Raw genomic sequence first — 10698 nt, forward strand, 5'->3', positions numbered from 1 at the left:
GCCTCCCAGACATATATGGATTTAGATGTGTCTTATGGGATGATTCCTATTTTTGATTATTTCTTGTAACAGAATAAATAATAAAGTTAATTCTGTATCATCTGATATAAATTAGGCAGTTTCAATATGCAAAATAACTTTTCCTGCATATTTCAAATCACTAAATATGTTGAGAGGTTCCACAAAATCCATTAATAGCATGAGAATAATATCATGAGCATATAATTCTGACTTTTGGATAGAGTCAGAAGGGTTTCATCTAATTTGTTTAAATTTTATGATTTGTAAACTGCTTTTCTGATTTATTTGCATCAGTATAATATGTCAGGACTCCAGACATTGGTGTTCACTGTACAATGCAAGGAAGGATGCAGTTAGTCGTCTATAAATTGAATTCTCTTGTTTCTGGAATATTTGTTGTTAAACGTCACAAAATTGCTGCAATTTTTTACCACGGTTAACTCTCTGCCCATAATTTGTCAGTTTCATCATTAGTAAAAGTTACTACAATTTCTATTGGGTCTGTTCATGCTTATTGACGGAGTCTCAGTTTTTCTTTTAGAATCATTCAGAGACCTTTCCCACATAATTCTTAAATTTCTTACTCTGTTTATGTGGTAAAAAGATCAATTTTTAAGATATTATCTTCCCTCTGTTTTAATATTCGTGTAGAAGAATGCTTAAAGGGTAAAATAACAGAAATGCAATCAACCGTTGGACACATGAGCGTTCTGCAATTTCTATCCCACCAGTTAATCCAGTCTCAGCAAGAGTTGATCATTATCTTGGACTACTTACGTCCTTGTCACCATCTAAGATTTTGAACAGATTACATAGTCATCAGATTTTACCCAATAATGGGCTGTATATTGGGAATGTCTCGTAGCAATCTTTGAGTCTGCAATTAATCTTATCTAATTATACATTTTGGAGACTAATTATTTGTAGATCTATATTATATTCAAAAAAATTAATAGAATCTCCTCTTTGGATTTTTTAAGGAAAAAATTGTTTTTGTTTTTTAACAGGAAAAAACTGCATTTTTTTATTCTTTTTTATTATTATTTTTATTCTTTTTTAATTAAAATTTCCACCTGCTCCCCGTTTCCCATTTCCCTCCCCTCCTCCCAAATATTGCCCCCTCCCGCCAGTCCCCTCCCCCATCCCCACTCCTCTTCTCATCCCCCCCACTCCATTCCCCCTCCCTCTGGATACTGAAGAGCAGTCCAAATTCTCTGCCCTGCGGGAAGACGAAGGTCTTCTATCTATGTCCAGGAAGGTGAGCGTCTAAACAAGCTAAGCACCCACAAAGCCAGTTCATGTATTAGGATCGAAACCTAGTGCCATTGTCCTTGGCTTCTCATCAGCCTTCATTGTCCGCCATGCTCAGATAGTCCAGTTTCAACCCCTGCTTATTCAGTGCCAGACCAGCTGGCCTTGGTGGGCTCCCAATAAATCAGTTCCACTGTCACAGTGGGTGGGTGCATCCCTCGTGGTCCTGGTTTCCTTGCTCATGTTCTCCCTCCTTCTGCTCCTCATTTGGACCTTAAGAGCTCAGACCGTTGCTCCAAGGTACCAGCTGGGGACATCTCCCTGGACACCTACGAACCCCTCTAGAGTCAAGTCTCTTGCCAACCCTAAGATGGCTCCTTTAGTTAGGATATATACTTCGCTGCTCCCGCATCCACCCTTCCTATATCCCAACCATCCCAATCCCCCGAGCTCCTCCCATCCTCCCCTTCTCATGTTTCTCATCCCATTTCCCCTTTGCCCCATGCCACCTCACCCGCAAGTTCCCAGTTTTTGCCCTGCAATCTTGTCTACTTCCCCTCTCCAGGCAGATGACTATACGATTTTCTTTGGGTTCACTTTCTTATTTAGCTTCTCTAGGATCACAAATTATATGCTCAATGTCCTTTATTTATGGCTAGAAACCGATTATGAGTGAGTACATCCCATGTTCCTCTTTTTGGGTCTGGGATACCTCACTCAGGATACTGTTTTTCATTTCCATCCATTTGCACGCAAAATTCGAGAAGTCATTGTTTTTTACCGCTGAGTAGTACTCTAATATGTATATATTCCTCACTTTTTTCATCCATTCCTCCATTGAAGGGCATCTAGGTTGTTTCCAGGTTTTGGCTATTACAAACAATGCTGCTATGAACATAGTTTAACAGATACTTTTGTCATTTGATGGGGCATCTCTTGGGTATATTCCCAATAGTGGTATTACTGGATCTTGGGGTAGGTTGATCCCAAATTTCCTGAGAAATCGCCACACTGATTTCCAAAGTGGTTGCACAAGTTTGCATTCCCACCAGCAATGAATGAGTGTGCCCCTTTCTCCACAACCTCTCCAGCAAAGGCTATCATTGGTGTTTTTGATTTTAGCCATTCTGACAGGTGTAAGATGGTATCTCAAAGTTGTTTTAATTTGCATTTCCCTTATCGCTAAGGAGGTTGAGCATCACCTTAAGCGTCTTTTGGCCATTTGAATTTCTTCTGTTGAGAATTCTCTGTCCAGTTCAGTGCCCCATTTTTATTGGGTTCATTAGCATTTCAAGTCTAGTTTCTTGAGTTCTTTATATATTTTGGAGATCAGACCTTTGTCTCATGCGGGGTTGATGAAGATCTTCTCCCAGTCAGTAGGTTGCCTTTTTGTTTTAGTGACAGTGTCCTTTGCTTTACAGAAGCTTCTCAGTTTCAGTAGGTCCCATTTAATCAATGTTGCCCTTAATGTCTGTGCTGCTGGGGTTATACATAGGAAGCGATCTCCTGTGCCCATGTGTTGTAGAGTACTTCCCACTTTCTCTTCTATCAGGTTCAGTGTGTTCAGATTGATATTGAGGTCTTTGATCCATTTGGACTTGAGTTTTGTGCATGGAGATAGATATGGATCTATTTTTATTCTTCTACAAGTTGATATCCAGTTGTGCCAGCACCATTTGTTGAAAATGCTTTCTTTCTTCCATTGTATACTTTTAGCTCCTTTATCAAAAATCAGGTGTTCATAGAATTGAGGGTTAAAATCCTGGTCTTCTATTCGATTCTATTGGTCGAGTTCTCCGTTTTTATGCCAATACCAAGCTGTTTTCAATACTGTAACTCTGTAATAGAGTTTGAAGTCAGGCAAGGTAATGCCTCTAGAAGTTCCTTTATTGTATAAGATTGTTTTAGCTATCCTGGGTATTTTGTTTTTCCATATAAAGTTGATTATTGTCCTCTCAAGATCTGTGAAGAATTTTGATGGGACCTTGATGGGGATTGCATTGTATCTATAGATTGCCTTTAATAGAATTGCCATTTTTACTATGTTAATCCTCCCAATCCAAGAGCAAGGGAGATCCTTCCATTTTCTGGTATCCTCTTCAAGTTCTTTCTTCAAAGACTTAAAGTTCTTGTCAAATAGATCTTTCACTTCTTTGGTTAGAGTTACTCCAAGATATTTTATGCTATTTGTGGCTATCGTGAAAGGTGATGCTTCTCTGATTTCCATCTCTGCTTCCTTATCCTTTGTGTATAGGAGGGCAACTTATTTTTTTTCAGTTGATCTTGTATCCTGCCACGTTACTAAAGGTGTTTATCAGCTGTAGGAGTTCTTTGCTGGAGTTTTTGGGGTGGCTTATGTACACTATCATATCATCTGCAAATAACGAAAGTTTAACTTCTTCCTTCCAATTTGAATCCCCTTGATCCCCTTATGTTGTCTTATTGCTATTGCTAGAACTTCAAGAACTATATTGAAGAGGTATATAGAGAGTGGACAGCCTTGTCGTGTTCCTGATTTTAGTGGGATGCTTTGAATTTCTCTCTGTTTAATTTGATGTTAGTTGTCTGCTTGCTGTAAATAGCTTTTATTATATTTAGGTATGACCCTTGTATCCCTAATCTCTCCAAGACTTTTATCATAAAGGGATGTTGAATTTTGTCAAATGCTTTTTCAGCATCTAATGAAATCATCATATGGTTTTTTTCTTTCAGTTTATTTATATGATGGATTACATTGATAGATTTGCATATGTTGAACCAGCCCTGCATTTCTAGGATGAAGCCTACTTGATCATAATGGATAATTTTTCTAATGTGTTCTTGGATTCGGTTTGCCAGTATTTTATTGCGGATTTTTGCATCGATGTTCATGAGTGAGATTGGCCTATAATTCTCTTTCTTGGTTGATACTTTGTGTGGTTTTGGTATCAGGGTAACTGTAGCTTCATAAAAGGAATTTGGCAATGACTCTTCTGTTTCTATATTGTGAAATACATTAAGGAGTATAGGTATTAGCTCTTCTTGGAAGTTCTGGTAGAATTCTGCATTGAAACCATCTGGACCTGGGCTTTTTTTGGTAGGGAGATTTTTGATAACAGCTTCTAATTCTTTGCGACTAACAGGTCTATATAGATAGTTCACCTGGTCCTGGTTTAACTTTGGTATATGATACTTATCTTAAAAAAGTGTCCATTTCTTTTACATTTTCCAATTTTGTGGCATATAGGCTTTTATAGTAAGATCTAATGATTCTCTGAATTTCCTCTGTGTCTGTGGTTATGTCTCTCTTTTCATTTCTGATCTTCTTAATTTGCATATTCTCTCTCTGCCATTTGATTAGTTTGGATAGGGGTTTGTCAATCTTGTTGATTTTCTCCAAGAACCAGCTTTGTGTTTCATTGATTCTTTGGATTGTTTTCTGTATTTCTATTTTGTTGATTTCAGCCCTCAGTTTGATTATTTCCAGTCTTCTACTAGGTGAGTCTGCTTCTTTTTTTTCTAGAGCTTTCAGGTGGGCTGTTAAGTCTCCAATGTGTGCTTTCTCTGTTTTCTTTAAGTGGGCACTTAGTGCTATGAACTTTCCTCTTAGCACTGGTTTCATAGTTTCCCATAGGTTTGAGTATGTTGTGTCTTTATTTTCATTGAATTCAACGAAGACTTTAATTTCTTTCTTTATTTCTTCCTTGAATCAGGTGTGGTTCAGTAGTTGACTGTTCAGTTTCCTTGAGTTTGTAGGCTTTCTGTTGTTGAATTCTAACTTTAATTCATGGTGATCCGATAAGACATAGGTGGTTACTAATTTTTTTTTCCACAGACACATGCTCTCACTTCTAGATTTTACTGGGTTGCCAGGAATTAAACTCAGTTGCCCGTGTTTGCCTAACAAGTACTTAACCCATTAAATCTTTGAAATAACAACCCCCTAAACTTTCTGGTCATTCTGCAAGGGCTTCTCTCCCTGGATACTGCCTCTCTCTTCCTATCCTATCCCAGATTGCTCCCAGATACCCCCTCCCTTCTATGGGGTCATAAGATCCCCCAACTCAGCCTCTTTTGGGGCTGAGGCTCTGGGGACAAAATGGTGAGTGCAACTGTGCGGGAGTTCCTTTGTTTCACTGAGCCAGCACACAGCAAGCTAGTCCTTTTCTCTGCGAGGGCCCTGGGTTGAGGAATGTCTGTGTTCCCTTCCAGGGCTACTGCCAGCCAGGCAGGAACACACTCACCCCTCCAAAGGATCTTCTGGTACAGGATCAGGGCCCCTTGCTGGCCAGGGACCTCGCATACCTCTTGTTTAAGTATTATGCCTATGCAGTTCATTTTAAATGTAATGTATAGTTAAGAAATACAAATAGTCACATATAATAGTCAAACTTATAGACATGTTACTTAGGTTTTCTACATATGCAGTGATATATTCCAGATGGATAGGTAACCACAAGTACTATATTAAATAGATATCGAGAGAGTTGACAGCCTTGTCCTGATCCTGATTTTAGTGAAATTGCTTTAAGTTTCTCTCCATTTAGTTTGATGTTGACTGTTGGCTTGGTGTATATTGCCTTTATTATGTTTAGGTATGTTCCTTGTATCCCTGCTCACTCCAATACCTTTGTCATGAAGGGGTTTTGGATTTTATCCAAAGCTTTTACAGCATCTAATGAAATGATCATGTCATTTTTTTTTCTTTCAGCTTGTTTATATCATGGATTACATTGATGGATTTTCATATGTTGAATCATCTCTGTATCACTGGAATGAAGCCTACTTGACCATGGTGGATAATTTTTCTGATTTATTCTTGGATTCGGTTTGCAAGTATTTTATTGAGTATTTTTACCTCAATGTTCATGAGGGACATGGGCTATAATTCTTTTTCTTAGTAATGTCTTTTTGGGGATTGGATACCAGGATAACACTCATCTTGGAAAAAGAGTTTGGCAATGTCCCTTCTGTTTCTATTGTACTGAACAATTTAAAGAGTATTGATATTAGTTTTTTGAAATTTTGGTAGAATTTTATTCTGAAGCCATCTGGCCTTAGGATTTTGTTGTTGTTGTTGTTGTTGGGAGATTTTTGATGACTGCTTCTAGTTCCTTAAGGCTTATAGGTCTATTTAAATTGTTTATCTGGGCAGGTTCTCTTACATCGACCGCCTAAGAGTCGCGCTGTAAGAAGCAACACCTCCTCCTCATCTCCGCATTCCTCCGGGAAGCAGCGAAACAGCAACCATGCGTGAGTGCATCTCCATCCACGTTGGCCAGGCTGGTGTCCAGATCGGCAATGCCTGCTGGGAACTCTACTGCCTGGAACATGGCATCCAGCCTGACGGCCAGATGCCAAGTGACAAGACCATTGGGGGGAGGAGATGACTCCTTCAACACCTTCTTCAGTGAGACGGGCGCTGGCAAGCACGTGCCCCGGGCGGTGTTTGTAGACCTGGAACCCACGGTTATTGATGAAGTTCGCACTGGTAACTACCGCCAGCTCTTCCACCCTGAGCAGCTCATCACAGGCAAGGAAGATGCTGCCAATAACTATGCCCGTGGCCACTACACCATTGGCAAGGAGATCATTGACCTCGTCTTGGACAGAATTCGCAAGCTGGCCGACCAGTGCACAGGTCTTCAGGGCTTCTTGGTCTTCCACAGCTTTGGCGGGGGAACTGGGTCTGGGTTCACCTCCCTGCTGATGGAGAGGCTCTCTGTTGATTATGGAAAGAAGTCCAAGCTGGAGTGAGAACTACCCAGCCTCCCAGGTTTCCACCGCTGTGGTTGAGCCCTACAACTCCATCCTCACCACCCACACCACCCTGGAGCACTCTGATTGTGCCTTCATGGTGGACAACGAGGCCATCTATGACATCTGTCTGTAGAAACCTCGACATTGAGCGCCCCACCTACACTAACCTAAATAGGTTGATAGGTCAAATCGTGTCCTCCATCACTGCTTCCCTCAGATTTGATGGAGCCCTGAATGTTGACCTGACAGAATTCCAGACCAACCTGGTGCCCTACCCTCGCATCCACTTCCCTCTGGCCACATATGCCCCTGTCATCTCTGCTGAGAAAGCCTACCATGAGCAGCTTTCTGTAGCAGAGATCACCAATGCCTGCTTTGAGCCAGCCAACCAGATGGTGAAATGTGACCCTCGCCACGGTAAATACATGGCTTGCTGCCTGCTGTACCGTGGTGACGTGGTTCCCAAAGATGTCAATGCTGCCATTGCCACCATCAAGACCAAGCGTACCATCCAGTTTGTGGACTGGTGCCCCACTGGCTTCAAGGTTGGCATTAATTACCAGCCTCCCACTGTGGTACCTGGTGGAGACCTGGCCAAGGTCCAGAGAGCTGTGTGCATGCTGAGCAACACCACAGCCATCGCTGAGGCTTGGGCCCGCCTAGATCACAAGTTTGATCTGATGTATGCCAAGTGTGCCTTTGTGCACTGGTATGTGGGTGAGGGTATGGAGGAGGGGGAGTTCTCTGAGGCCCGTGAAGACATGGCTGCCCTTGAGAAGGATTATGAGGAGGTTGGTGTGGATTCTGTTGAAGGAGAGGGTGAGGAAGAAGGAGAGGAATACTAAATTAAATGTCACAAAGGTGCTGCTTTTACAGGGAAGTTTATTGTTCCAACATAAAAAATGTGGTCTGATCAGCTGATCTGTATGTGGCAATGTGTGCTTTCATACAGTTACTGACTTATGCTTTAAAATGAAGGATTTGTCATAGACCCAAGCCGTCCATTTCACTGATGGATTTTAAATAAAATATTCCCTGTCTTAAAAAAAATAATAAAATAAAATAAATTGTTTATCTGTTCTTGATTTAATTTTGGTATGTGGTACCTAACCAGGAAATTGTCCATTTTCCAATTTTGTGGAGTACAGGTTTCTGAAGTATGGTCTAATGATTTTCTGGATTTTTTCTGTGGTTATAATTATTATTATTATGTCCTCCTTTTCATTTCTGATTTTGTTAATTTGCATATTCTCTCTCTGCCTTGTACCTAATTTGGATAAGGGTTTGTCTATCTTGTTGATCTTTTTAAAAAGAGTTTATTTATTTATTTTATTACTTTAAAAAATATCAATCCAAATTCCCACTCCCTCCACACACCCTCCCACCCCACACCCTCCAACCCTAAGAGAGTGTAAGGTACCCTGCCCTGTGGAAAGTCCAAGGCCCTTCCTAGTACATCTAGATTGGGCAAAGTATACAACCAAAGAGAAAAGGATCCCAAGAAGCCAGTCCATGCAGTAGAGACAAATCTTAGTGCCGCTGTCAGTGGCCCCTCAGTCTGCCCCAACTGTCAACCACATTCAGAGGGATTAGTTTGATCCCATGCTCATTCACTCCCAGTCCAGTTGGAGTTGGTGAGCTCCCATTAACTCAGGCAATCTGTCTCGGTCGGTGAACCCCTCATGGTCTTGACCTCCTTGCTCATATTCTCACTCCTTCCACTCTTCAACTGGACCATGGGAGTTTAGTCCAGTGCTCCGATGTGGTTCTCTGCCTCTGTTTCCATCTGTTGTTGGATGGTTTTATGGTGATATTTAAGATAATCATCAGTCTTACTACAGGCCAAGGCCAGTTCAGGCACCCTCTGTTCTATTGCTTAGGGTCTTAGCTGGCGTCATCCTTGTGGATTCCTGGGAATTTTTCTAGAGCCAGGTTTCTTGCTAACCCCATAATGGCTCCCTCAATCAAGATATCTCTTTCCCTGCTATCATATCTGATCTTCCTCCATCTCAACTATCCCATTCCCTCAAGTTCTCCTCAAACCTCTGCTTCTCCTCTTCTTTCTACCTTCCGCCCCCATTCTAATTTTGTCAGGTGATCCTGTCTGTTTCCAATTTCCAGGTGGGTCTATATATGTTTTTCAAACTATAGGCTCAATGTCCTTTGTTTATGACTAGTATCCACTTACGAGTGAGTACATATCATATTCATTTTGGGGGGTCTAGGTTACCTCACTCAGGATAATGTTTTTTAATTTCATCCATTTGCATGCAAAATTCAAGATGTTATTTTTTTTTTCTGCTGAGTAGTACTCTAATGTGCAGATGTGCCACACTTTCTTATCCATTCTTCAGATGAGGGGCATCTAGGAACATGGTTGAACAAATGCTTTTGTAGTATGATTGAGCATCTTTTAGGTATATTCCCAAGAGTGGTATTGCTGAATCCTGCAGTAGGTTGATTCCCAGTTTTCTGAGAAACTGCCACACTGATTTTCAAAGTGGTTGAACAAGTTTCCATTCCCACCAGCAATGGATGAGTGTTCCCCTTACTCCACATCTCCAGCAGAAGTTATCCTTAGTGTTTTTGATCTTAACCATTCTGACAGGAATAAGATGCTATCTCAGAGTTATTTCTATTTGCATTTCCCTAATAGCTAATGAAGTTGAACATGTCCTTAAGTATCTTTTGGCCATTTGAAATTTTTCTGTTGAGAATTCTCTGTTTAGTTCAGTACACAAATTTTTAATTGGGTTATTTAGAACTTTAATATCTAATTTTTGAGTTCTTTATATATTTTGGAGATCAGTCATTTGTCTGATGTGGGGTTGATGAAGATCTTTACCCATTCAGTAGGCTGCCTTTTTGTCTCATTGACTGTGTCCTTTGCTTTACAAATGCTTCTCTGTTTCAGGAGGCCCCATTTATTTATTGTTTCTCTTATTGTCTGTGCTTCTGGGGTTATATTTAGGAAGTGATCTTCTGTGCCCATGCATTGAAGATTACTTCCCACTTTCTCCTCTATCAGGTTCAGTGTGGTCGGATTTATATTGAGGCCGTCAGTCCTTTTGGACTTGAGTTTTGTGCATGGTGTTAGATATAGATCTGTTTTTATTCTTCTACAGTTTGACATCCAGTTATGGCAGCACCATTTGTTGAAGATGATTTCTTTTTTCCATTATATAATTTTAGCTTCTTTGTCAAAAATCAGGTATTCATAGGTTTGTGGATTAATATCTGAATCTACAATTTGATTCCATTGGTCAACGTCTCTGTTTTTATGTTAATACCAAGCTGTTTTCAGTACTGTAGCTCTGTACTAGAGTTTGAAGTCAGGGATGGTAATATCTCCGACAGTTCCTTTATTGTACAGGATTGTTTGGGCTATCTTGTTTTTTTTTTTCCATATGAAGTTGATTATTGTTCTTTCAAGGTCTATGAAGAATTGTGTTGGGATTTTGATGGGGATGGCATTGAATCTATAGATTGGTTTTGATAGCATTGCCATTTTTACTAATGTTGATCCTTCCTATCCAAGAGCTGGGAAATCTTTTCATTTTCTGGTATCTTCTTCAATTTCTTTCTTTAAAGACTTAAAGTTCTTGTTAAATAGGTCTTTCACTTCCTTGGTTAGTGTAACCCAAAATATTTTATGTTATTTGTGGCTATTGTGAAAGGTGATATTTC

At 40.3% G+C, this 10698-nt stretch overlaps 1 pseudogene; it reads left to right on the forward strand.

The window, feature by feature from the left end:
* The first annotated feature begins 6417 nt into the window (after nt 1–6417).
* On the forward strand, nt 6418–8053 carry LOC130875867 (tubulin alpha-1A chain-like; annotated as a pseudogene).
* Nucleotides 8054–10698: the final 2645 nt, after the last annotated feature.

This window comes from Chionomys nivalis, chromosome 6 (genome assembly GCF_950005125.1).
Source record: "Chionomys nivalis chromosome 6, mChiNiv1.1, whole genome shotgun sequence".
Taxonomy (NCBI): Eukaryota; Metazoa; Chordata; class Mammalia; order Rodentia; family Cricetidae; genus Chionomys; species Chionomys nivalis.